At 43.3% G+C, this 12,557-nt stretch overlaps 1 protein-coding gene across 7 annotated transcripts in view; it reads right to left on the minus strand.

The window, feature by feature from the left end:
- Window positions 1-11,298, minus strand: part of Rasgrp3 (RAS guanyl releasing protein 3) — a 98,557-nt gene extending 87,259 nt beyond the window's left edge. For 4 of the 7 annotated variants that reach the window (XM_087553057.1, XM_087553052.1, XM_087553058.1 and 1 more), the window contains exon 1: window positions 10,937-11,298. The gene's annotated coding sequence lies outside the window, so the exon portion shown is untranslated. Of the gene's footprint in view, window positions 1-9,857; window positions 10,178-10,936 lie in introns of those variants that run through there. The other 3 variants (XM_087553059.1, XM_087553055.1, XM_087553056.1) reach the window with 2 other exon arrangements.
- Window positions 11,299-12,557: the final 1,259 nt, after the last annotated feature.

Consider the following 12,557-nt stretch of genomic DNA (forward strand, 5'->3'; position numbering starts at 1 on the left):
AAGGAGAGTGATATTAAAGACAACTAGACAACTGGACATAGAATATAAGATTGGGTTCTCTCAAAGCACAATGTCACTTGGACACTGGTGGAAAGAACAAGTGTATGAACAGAAAATGAATTTAGAGGGAAGAGGGAAACAATGGCTTTTGCTGGGACGGGATGAAGTTCTTTGAATGGTTAGAAGGGTTAAGGAGATGGCTCAGTGAGTAAGACCACTTATCACATAAGCCTGGCCGGAGTTCCATACTTGGAACTCACGCTTTTAGAAAGGCAGATGTGGCAGTACACATCTGTAACCCTGGCAATCCTGTGGCAAGATGAGTAGAACGAATAGGGAGATCAAGCTGAAAACTCTCTTACACAGCACAGGGGAAAAACAAGAGAGACCGTGCTTCGAAACAAGATGGAGGGACACCACTCCCCAGAAGGCATCCTCGGAACTCACACAAGAGCTATGGCACGTGTACACACACACACACACACACACAATCAATCAATCAATCAATCAATCAATCAATCAGTGTTTACAGTTGGAAGAACACCAGGGTTCTAGTCTGATGCTGGAAAAGGATTGGATCTCAAAAGGTAAACAGATCAGAGAGGGTAAAAAGCAGAAAAAACCATTATTGACCTAGTCCGTTTCTGACTGGGTTCTTAGTGAGCTGGAAGACAAAGGTCAAATCTGATAACTTCAAAGTATGATGGAGAAAAGAGGAAACCGTGGTGGGAGGGGACAGATCGAGGGTTTCAGCAGGAAGATCACGTTCAAGAAGAAATGTAGATTTTTGAACGACAATGACCTAAATAAAAGTCAAAGAAACCAAGAAAGGAGATGCTAGAAAGGGTTGATTAATGACAGAAGGGCATTAGGGTGGCTTTAGCAGGAAAACACAGATGCCACATTCCAGAGCACGTTTATGGCACAGTCACCACTGTTTGCCTTTGTTGGTAGGGTCAGACCAAAGGGACCTCCTTAGTTCCCACCCAGGGAGAATCAGGTAGAGGAAGGTGTTCTCTATTCTCCATCTCAAAGTTCTGTCTCAGCCCTCTTGTGGGTCACTGGACTCACTGTTTTATAAAACAACCCACCCAGATTCCTTAAATCTACCTCACTTTCTAGTTGTTAGCATTTTGTCTAAGCTCTGCCCAACAGTTACCTGGCAACAGCCAGGTGTGCCTGACTCATACTATAAAAGGGGCTGCTTGCCCCTCTGCTCTGTCTTGCTCTCTTGCCTTCCTGCTCTGTCTTCTCATCTCTTGCCCCTCTCTCCCCATTCTCTTCCCTCCTCTCTCCACGTGTTCATGGCCAGCCTCTACCCTCTACTTCTCTGCTTCCCTCCTTCTCCTCCTTCTCCTCCTCCTCCTCCTCCTCCTCCTCAGCATGGGCCCAAGGAGGCACCCCCTTCCCCCACACCTGACTACACATCCAAACATATTCCTTCTCCCCCTATCCTTTTGTAAAACACAACACTAGTGGTAAAACAAAACCAAACCAAAACCTAGAACGATGTCATTCCTTCAGGATCCAGCTTGCTGCTATCACTAAGGCATGAAAATTGGGGTGCGAAGGCTGAGTGTATACCCTTCCCTTCCCCGACCCAGACCCCAGAGTCATTCCTCACCCCCTCCCCAAGAGTCCTGAACAATTTTATTTAGTTTGATTGCCAATGTGCTTCTCTATTTCATTCTAAATTGCCTCTGCAATCTGCTGTTTTCTATCGTTCAGTAAAACCTATTTGTAAATCAAAGGAGTCCTAATATGGCTACACATTAAATGCGTAGCCAAAAGTATTTCCTTAAAGAAAGCCAAGACCAGTGTTTGAAAGGAAAGTAAGACATAAGAGTCTAAAACGGACTTTGTCCCCAAGTCACTTAAATAAGTGACTCTTTTGAGGATTCTATTTCCACATCCTTTGGTAATGGATTTGCTTTCCTGCCAATAGGAATAGATAAACAAATAGACTTTACCTTGCAGGCTTGTCCTGGAACTCAGGACAGCATCTGCTTTCTGCAATCTTCACTACAGCATACCAGGTGAAAATACATTGACATATCATGCTATTTCATTTATTAACATATTATCCAAGTGTTGATCAATCATACGATTATTAGCATATTGCTAAAGCTTGTGTATATAGAGTATTGTATCAATGATACAAGAAGTACCATATTAACCCTTATGTTCTTTTGTAAATAAAATGAATAATTTAAGGAATATTTATATTAAGCAATAACTTATCAAGCAGAAACTCGATCCATTCCACACACACTGTAAACATATTGAAACAGTCTCATTGAAGACATATGGCATTTTAGGTGCAGATGCCTAGTCACTATTTATAGCTCTGTTTCTGTGAGAAAAAAAAAGGGAAGGTAAATCCAGAAAGCCAAGCAAATCCCCAAGCTTTTGGGGCATTCCCAATGTGTGGACCATGAAGCAAACCATCATTGCTTGCATTTGAGACATCTGAGCTTTTATTCTGAGTCTGGAATTTTTCTGACTTCTCTAAATGTACCCTCAAAATCAAGCCGTTGTGTAACGAATGAACCCCAAATAACACTGCTGCACTTGACCATGGCTCTTCGTCAAGGCTCCAGGGACCTGGTTTCCAGGTCCCTGCCTTTGGCAGAGCCATGAGAACCTACAGGGTTCTCTGGTTTATATCCTCTTCCACAGGTTTATTTTAGTGTCTCCTTATTTAGCACACAGATCTATCTTTATCACCCAGCTGACTAGCATGGGAGTCCCCAGGGCAGAGAGTTACACAAGACTATTGAAGCATGCTTCCTACCCTTCAAGGGAGACGTCAGCAAGGAATCACAATGCTAGAACTGTGTGTGTGTGTGTGTGTGTGTGTGTGTGTGTATGTGTGTGTGATGTGTGTATGTGTGTGTGGTGTATGTGGTGTGGTGTGTGTGTGTGGTGTGGTGTGTGTGTGTGGTGTGTGTGTGTGTAGTGTGTGTGGTGGTGGTGTGTGTGTGGTGGTGGTGTGTGTGTGTGGTGTGTGTGTGTGTGATGTGTGTATGTGTGTGTGTGTATGGTGTGGTGTGTGTGTGGTGTGGTGTGTGTGTGTGTGTGGTGTGTGTGTGTGTGGTGTGTGTGGTGTGTGTGTGGTGGTGGTGTGTGTGTGTGTGGTGTGTGTATGTGATGTGTGTATGGTGTGGTGTGTGTGTGGTGTGGTGTGTGGTGTATGTGGTATGTGTGTGTGTGTGTGGTGTGGTGTGTGGTGTATGTGGTGTGTGTGTGTGTGTGGTGTGGTGTGTGTATGTGGTGTGTGTATGTGTGGTGTGTGTGTGTGTGTGTGTGTGGTGTGGTATGTGTGTGTGGTGTAGTGTGTGTGTGTGGTGTATATATGTGTGGTGGTGGTGTGTGTGTGTGTGTGTGTGTGTGTGTGTGGTGTGGTGTGCGTGCGTGTGTGTGCGCGCGTGCTCGTGCGTGCACGTGAGCACACACACCTGCACATGAGGGTGTGCATTTTAATTGCTAAAGATGTCTTCCCTTTTGTATAGAATTAGAAACACAAAATCACAAATGCTCTCTGAAACTCAGTTTCAGTCTGTGTAGAAGAATCTACTCTAGGCCTTGATTCACGTGAATCATGATGATAAGATAAAGTCTATTACAAATATGTAATGCAGATTTGTTTTGAATGTCAGTGTTTCTCTGCATGTGTGCAGGTATGCTAGCCCTGCATGGAGGTCAGGAGTCAACCATAGGAATCTGTGGACTGCCATCCTACTCTTGAGACAGACTCATACTGAACATGGGGCTTTCCATGTGGGGCACACGGGCAGGCCAGTGAGCCCAGCATCTGTCTGTCTCTGTCTCCCAAGTTCTGGTGCTACAGAGGCAAGCCACCACTTCCAGCTCTTAAGTGGGAGTTAAGGATGCGAACTCAGGTTCTCAGAATTCCTCAGAAAGCACTTTGCCCAGTGGGTTCTCTCCCCAGACCCATTCTTCTGTATATCCAGTTGAGAAATCAACAGTTACTCGGTCTCAAGGAGCTTTGAGTTGTTCTAATAACTGGATGACAAAAGCCACCACTTCTTTGCCTGCCTTCAACTATTGTGTTTTAGTTGAATCCTCGAAGGGTTGCCAGCTCTCTGGGCAGCATGTTGGAGACTGTGGGTCCTGCATGCACCATGACTCACATGTTACTGTGTGGCCATGCACAGCAGCCACTGGACACTCAATGCTCCTGAGCACTTGAAAGGAAGCCAGTCTGCAGACAGATGTGCAGGAAACAAAATCAGACACCTTGAAGATGGTGGGAAAACGGGATGATGTAAAATACCTCAATAGCAGTTTTTGTATCTATCGTACATTGAATTAATGATGATCTATATCTAGGTGGTTAAATCAAATAAAATTTACTTAACCTATTTGTTTTTATTATTCGCTTTAATGCTGTCACTTGGCTGTAAAATGAATCCTGTAGCTCACTTGCGGTCCACATTATATTCCTGTTGGAGGCCACTGCCTTAAGGCTTCCCTAATAAAAAGCTGTAATCAGACCCACTGCAGAACCTTACTCCAAACTGAATTAATGGGAAGCAAATAAAACTGGGGCAAAGATGATAACAGCCTATGCTTACATAGCTTCTTCATGCACAGAATTTTAATACTTCCCAACACAGCAATTATGGACTCTAGACATCAAAAGATGAATTCCACCTTCCTAGATGATAATACACTCTTCCTTTTCCTCCAAGGAGTCACTAAATACACCTATTTGATGGCATACAAACTGCCGAAACAATCATGGATCATTCTCCTAAGCTTTTGTCCCCAACCCTCACACCCACCCCCTAGCCCTATCTACAGCCACCAAGCAAAGGCAAGAGATCATTTCACGAAACAGAAACATGGCTGTGAGTCTTCCAAATTCAAGTTAAGTGGAAAGTAAAATTTTTAACCATTCATGTCTGGGCTGCAGGCAGCTACTCCAGTGCAGGAAAATCAGAGATAATGCTGAATATTGGCTCTGGATTTGTGTGCAGAGAGGAGCTCACCTTGGCTCCGATGTCAAATAATCATAAAAAATACCAATCCCTGATATACATTGCCACATTATTGAATCCAACACGTATTGGTGATGTGGGTGCTGCCAGCCAAGAATTGTTAGTTAAAAAACAATAGTGATTTCAGCAGTAGATTGAGAACAAAACAATGATATCGTTGTGGGATTCTGAAGTGAATGGAAGAATAAAGCCGAGCTGGTTCCACCGAAATTCCCAGCCGGATCTGCTGACATCTTGTCTGCCTATAATTGTTTTCTGCCATTCGTTTCCTCCAATTGTCAATTATTACCAAAACAATTGCGGAGAAAAAAGTGTGTGTGTGTGTGTGTGTGTGTGTGTGTGTGTGTGTGTGTGTGTGTGTGTGTGTGTATGGTCTTTGTTTCCTGTTGCCAAATGAATAAACTGAAGTCATAGAGCTGGTCAGTGCATGGCAAGCTTTTCCATTATCATAAATTATGCTGTCACAAACAGGATACAGCTCTTCACTGGACCAGGAGGCCACAAAGGGAGCTGAATTAGCACAAACATATTATCGACTCTGACAGCAGGACATAGGACTTGGCTCTCTACCTTATAGATACTATTGGGGTTTGATACGGGCTATAAAGTAGTGTATATATGAATTCACATGTACATATGAATACATACATGAAATATATATTTCATATATAAAAAGTTTGTACGAGATGTTTAACCATATCACAATAATATCTTATAGCCTTTTCTTTCTCATGTAACACTAAGTATTACTTTTTCCAGCCCATTTAAATACACTCATGGAAACTAGGGCTCTGTAAAATTCAAAATTGTGGAATAGTATCAAACAGTTCTCTTATTTTTATAGTTTCTGCTTAGTAATAAAGTGTGTCTGTTGCAAATAACAATTCTTGATAGGGACTGGAGACCACTCACCTGATAAGGGCCCTTGCCACTCTTACAAGGAGGGCACCAGCATTCACATAGCAGCTTACTACTCTCCCCCTAACTTCAATTCCAGAGGACCCAATGTCCTTTTCTGACCTAAGAGGGTTCATACAGGTGGTTCACAATACATACATACTAGCAAAATACAAACATAAAATAAAAATAGCTAATTATTAAAAAGGAAAAATGTGCATATGGTTTTGTCTGAATTTGATTAGTTCCCTGAAATGTATTTCTAAGTTAGACTTTTCATTTTTTTTTACTTTAAAAGATATTGCGGTGTTTAAGAAGTTGTGTTAATAAAGTCTCACATGTGCCCTTTAAACGTTTAATCATTTTTAAGAGTTAAGCATAATAAAAGTACTAAACTTTTTCATCTTTTTCTGGTGTTAGTCCTGCAATCTAGGGCCTTGCATACACTAGACAAGTGTTATAACACTGAAATGTATATGTAATTTCATGACTTACTTTCCCCAGCACTCTAATACAAACAGCCCCCAAAACAACACAGGTACTACAGCCCAGTGAGTAGCCATCCTGTGAACCTGGGTCATGCTCTTAAGAGTCCCGAGAAGCCTGCTGCCCCAGGCTAGCCCCTGTTGTTTCTGGCCTGGGCTGAGGGTGTTTAGCAGATAACCCCACTTAGAGGGTAACCAGGGACAGAGACAGGAGGGGAACACCCTTGTTTTGTTCTCCAGCACAGTTTTTGTTCCAGAAAATCAAGGGGAAATGAAAAAAAATGAGATAGTAGGGAGAAAAAATAATACAGATAATAAATATAAAGTTAGGTATAATACACATTCCTATAATTTCAGTACTTAGAAAGCGGAGACAAGATTGCCAGTTTGGGCTATAAAGTATGACCCTGTCTTAAGAAAAAGATAACAATATAACCATACTAAGTGAAACCAAAGGTGAAGAATTCTATGACGTCTACTCAAATTTAAAACAAGAAAGGACCAGGATCTAGGTTACAGCATGAACAAAGGCTCGTGGCCTTTTCCATGTCCGTGGGCAGCTGTAGTCCTGAACTGTGAACAGTTGGAAACAACCTCTGCACTCCACTCTTTCACCCTTCACAGGTGACTACCAACGGAACCTTCCCAGAACTGGGTGTGAGCACCTAATGAGGTGACAGAGATCATCGTCCTGACACACAGTAACGCTTGGTAGAGAGAGGTAGGTGTTCCCGCCCTAACTCGCCTCCCTCTTCTTCCGCTAGTCCATGTTTCCAGCAGCTAGCAGCCCTTCTGCCTGACTATTCCACCATCGCTCAAACTCACTACATCTCTGATCAAACCCCGGAGCCGCTCCCTGACACAGAGCTACCTTTGACGGCCTTTCATTGGACCATAAGTCACATGATTCACAGTCTGTCCTCTGTTCCCTTAGCCACGCCTAATTAGCATTCAAAGTGAGTCAGTTGGTCCACAATGGATTCTTCATTTGCTTCAGAACCCAGGCTTCAGGGCAATGTGGCCTCAACTCCTTTCAGACACATATCACCTGTCCCACATCCTTCTTTCTCTGCTCTTCTCAAGTTGAGTGACTCAGTTCCCTGATTGGGTTGCCAGAATGAAGAGTTAAAAAGAGAGGACACATAATTTAATGTGGTTTCAGGTGAAAAGGTAATAGTTTTATAAATGACTGATACAATCGTCCCCGTGCAAACCCATGCCATAGAAGTCAGGTAGCAGGTAGTAGGCTTGGCTTTGGTTTTTAGCAGAAATTCACACTTCAGTGAGCATCCCTCATTTCATCTAACCACCCTGTTCTCTGAGCAGAACATGCATATCTCCATTTGTGTCCAGGCTCACAGCCCCGTGCCTACAGTGCTTGTTCTCACCTCTTCTGCACTCTTGGTCTCCAGGAACCAACTCAACTTTACAACACCATCAAGCCTCCCTCACAGAGGTCCTCCTTGTCTAGGCTTCATTATCTGTATCATTAGTTTAGTTCCACACACAGGATGCCTGTGTCCTATCGGATTCCCTCTCTCTAACTTAATGTTGAGTGTGCCAAGACCTGACATGCATTTACACCTAGGAGAACTTGATGTGCTTTGGTGAGAGGGTGCTCCTTGCTAGCTTGGATGGCAAAGTTTGAGGGAGGAGAATGGGAGTCTGCCAAGACCCATAATCTGAAATGTAGGGCTCCTGTAGAAACACAGAACCCAATGCATAGAGCTACCCTGCTCTCTGCCCAAGTTCAGACCACATGGAAGATGGGTGTAGCTTCCTGACCCTGGCCTGACTCAGCCCACACCCTTTTTTACACATCCCATGAGCTGAAGATTATACTTGCTGACATCTACACCACTGTGGTTTCACGTGATCTTTTGACCCTACTTTCATTCCTATGGAAACTTGGGGCCCAGAGAGGCTATTCTATGCAACCTGTAAACACATAATGATCGTAGCAGTTTGACTAGAGATGACACACCTCCAGTTAGTTAATAGGAAAGTGAAAAAATATTGACAATAATTTTTCTAAACTGCCTAACTGAAAAGTCTAGAGAGCCTGAAAATCCCTCAAGTAACCTATGAAGCTATTAAGCAATTCCCAAGAAATGCATTTGAAATAATCTCATGAATACATTTATTAAGCTGGCCCCCAGAAACCAAAAGCAAGCAGTAAGACTTCGACTAATGAAAAACACGTATTAATAAAATAAACCCTCAAACTCATCATCTTTATCTACTGTTCATGTTAACTGATTGGTATTAAGTCATAAAACATATAAGGTGAATATGTAAATGTCTTCACTGCATAAGTGTCTTTTTTGTTTTCACATATATGTGGTGTGTAGGTGTTCACACAGAGAGAAAGATGAGAGATTGACAAGGGAGTCTTCCTCAAATATATTCACTGAACAAGGACCTGCCGACCTGGCTGGCTAGCCCACCGAGCGTTTGTGTGAGTGCTGAGGACTGAAACTTCAGTCTTCCTCTGCATAGGAAGGAAGCACTTTAATCAAAGCATCGGCTCAGCTGGCAAAGTTGTTTAGCAATTTGGGGAGGGACAAGTTCGGTGATAGCAGAATCAGGGTTATTGAGAGAGAGAGAGATCACCATCCCTAGAGTCACATGTGTGATAGTCCAATAGAATAAGATGGATTTAGAGGACTTTGGAAGTATCATGGTGCCCTGAAAAATCAACATAGACATACATCTAGAGTCACTGTGTTTCCCTTTGTCTTTCCAAAGCATTTTCAAAACAGTACAACCAAAAATGTCACACTTTTTCTGTTAAAAAAAAAATCTCTGTGAACCATTCCCATGGGATGACTTACAAATTTCTAGTCAGAAAAATAACAAAACACCTCTACCACCACCACCACCACCACCACCACCACCAACACCACCACCACCAACACCACCACCAACAACAACAACAACACCATCACCACCAACACCACCAACACCACTACCAACAACACCTCCACCACCACCACCACCACCACCAACACCACCAACACCACCATCACCACCACCAACACCAACACCACTACCAACAACACCTCCACCACCACCACCTCCACCACCACCACCAACACCACCATCACCACCAACACCACCAACACCACTACCAACAACACCTCCACCACCACCACCACCACCAACACCACCAACACCACCATCACCACCAACACCACCAACACCACTACCAACAACACCTCCACCACCACCACCAACACCATCACCACCAACACCACCAACACCACTACCAACAACACCTCCACCACCACCACCACCACCACCACCAACACCTCCACCACCACCACCAACACCATCACCTCCACCACCACCACCAACAACACCTCCACCACCAACACCAACACCACCAACACCACTACCACCACCACCACCACCACCACCACCACCACCAACAACAACAACAACAACATACCCACTTAATTTCTTTCAGCAGAGCAAAGGGTCAAAGAGAGCCTCCTTGACTCAGACTGAAGCCCTGGGTCCCTCAGTAGCTCTGGCAAGCTCATGGTTCTGCTTCTAACTTTGCTATCTTCTTGCTGCAGATTCTAAACACACCAATCTCAAACCAGGAGGGGCAGAAAGAACAGCAATCTGTTTCCTCTGACAACCGGCAGAGCCTACTTCTTGGTCAGTCACTGTGCTGACATCAAACAAGCGTCATTACCACACAAAGGTGGACGTTATCTGCCCTGGAAGCACACAGGCTCATCATTTAAACAAAAGCACTCACTCAATGGCAAGGAATGTCCTGTAGAATGTCCCCAGAAGCCTTCCAAGTTTTTGTGAGCATCATCAACTCTTACTGGGTTTATTTAATTTCCCTCCCACTTTTCCATTTCTAAACACAAGGTCACTTTTCAAGACCCTCAAAATATATGCAGCAGGAATGTCTGGGGGGTGGAATTCAGATATGAATAATTGCTGTGAATAGTTCCTATCACTGGAAAAGCTCAGGGCCGGGCTGTTGCTTTTATCTTTTAGAAGGTTCATCATTGTTTACGAATGATAGATCAAGAAAGGAAACTTTGTACCAGACTAATTTTCATCTTCACAACTGTACAGAAAACTTAAATTTCAGCAAAATAACTTCAGCAGTGGTTTGGTTATGTTTAAAGACATGGTTATTAAGTATATTCTAAGCCAGTATTCATCAAAGAAGTGACAGATAGGTTATTGATCAGCACGACAAGAAGCATAAATCGCGTCAGGCAGATATTTTCCAAAACGACCATCAATGACATTATAGATGATGCTGAGATTTGAGGAAGTTACCACAAGAAAACAGCTACCATAAAATACACATTTACTACTAGAAGCTCAGGATGCCATCCCTGAAGCTGACGGCTGGCTACTCTTCAGCTACTTTGCTTGTGTTACAGTTAAAGTAGGACCTGCCCTAAGATCACAAATCCCGCCTGTGCCCAATAAGCAAAGCCAAGGAAACAAACGTGTTAAGACACATCAAGAGGCAAACACAAAAATTACATATACCTGAATCCGCAGTCACGTCGTCAATAGATGTTCAACAACAGGAGTGGATCCTCTTTCTTCCAGCAGGTTCTTGAAAGTCTCTGTTCAATGTGCCTGAACACCTAGTGATTGCTTTGCTCTCCCTGGAAGAGCGGCTATCCCTTCCATTGCTCAAGTACAGTTCAAAAGTGAAGGGTAAAAACAAAGAAAATAAAAAGCAGAAGAAGAAAGAAAGAGAATTGCAAGCCAATTTATGCCCAACAACCACTACCTTGAAGGGGCTAGGCTTTGAGCTCAATGAAGTAGAGGTTGTTTGGCTAAATGGCAGGCTCACTTCCTCCTATTCTTTCCCTACTTAGTTTTCCGGCCTCCAGTGGAGCGCTGTTTTTTTCCCCTTTCCTGTGCTATAAATAAGCTGCTGGTGTGAGTACTGAGGAAAGAAGAGGCAGGAAATGTATTTGATTTCAAAAGGCAGTCAGAGGTGTGTGTGTGTGTGTGTGTGTGTGTGTGTGTGTGTGTGTGTGTGCGCGCGCGCGCGCGCGCGCGCACGCAGGCACGCAGGCACGCGCTTATGCATGTATGAGTGAGCGTGCCCCTTTCAAGTCTACACTACCAGTAAACATACTGAAGTAAATTTAGCCTAAGTAATTCAACTTTGGTGTTAGGGAGACTTGTGACTTACTTGTCCCTCAGTCTCTACTTGACTAGAAGCTGTCACTTCCCATCAGCTTGAATTTGGAAACATACTCATTTTCTGTGTAAACTACAATGAACAGATCCACACTGCATCCTTTATTTCCTGGAAGACAAATTTGTAGGGGAAAATGACTGAGGGCCAGTAGGAAGACCCTGGTTCTGTTCTATTCTTTTGCTTTCTTTCTTATTTTTCTTTTCTTTTCTCTTCTCAGAGAACCTTACTATATAACCCAAGCTAGCCTCAAACTTGTCATCCCCCTGCCTCTGCCTCTTAGATAGTGGGGTTACAAAGTATGTACCACCACGCCAGGTTCATTTTCTCCTCTCATTAAAAACGATGTTGAGGAACAGTAAGAGAGTGGACCAGGAGAGGAATAAAATCTGGAGTGAGAAAGAAAGAAAGAAAGAAAGAAAGAAAGAAAGAAAGAAAGAAAGAAAGAAAGAAAGAAAGAAAGAAAGAAAGAAAGAAAGAAAGGAAGGAAGATAGATAGATAGATGTTGAGGCTGGAAAGTGGTCTTAACTCAGCAATTAAGAGCATTTGCTGGCAATCCTGGGGGCTAGAACTGTTTCTCAGTACCACCGGCATAAGCCCAGCATCCCACTAATGCCTGTAACTGCAACTCTGAGAGTTCCAACAACTTCTTCTGGCCTCTGTGCACAAAGTGACCCCTTCATACACACACATGCAGAGCAATTATTAAAACATTTTGGAGAAAACGTGGAGAATTTCTTGAGCCAAGGTACCAAAAAAAGGAATGTATCATCTGAGTCTAAGGTGAGTGGAAAAAGCAGTCACTTCCACAAAGTTCAGTTTGTAACTCTGTCTTCTGTTCATTTTAATTGATAATGACTTGTCTGTTTCCTTGTGATCCAGCTTCCCTCATAATTATTGATGATATGAGCAAACACAAAAATTGGTATCATTTTTCACATATCAGATGGGCA

The sequence above is a fragment of the Rattus norvegicus genome, chromosome 6, assembly GCF_021556685.1.
Source record: "Rattus norvegicus strain SHRSP/BbbUtx chromosome 6, alternate assembly SHRSP_T2T, whole genome shotgun sequence".
In the NCBI taxonomy this organism is placed as follows: domain Eukaryota; kingdom Metazoa; phylum Chordata; class Mammalia; order Rodentia; family Muridae; genus Rattus; species Rattus norvegicus.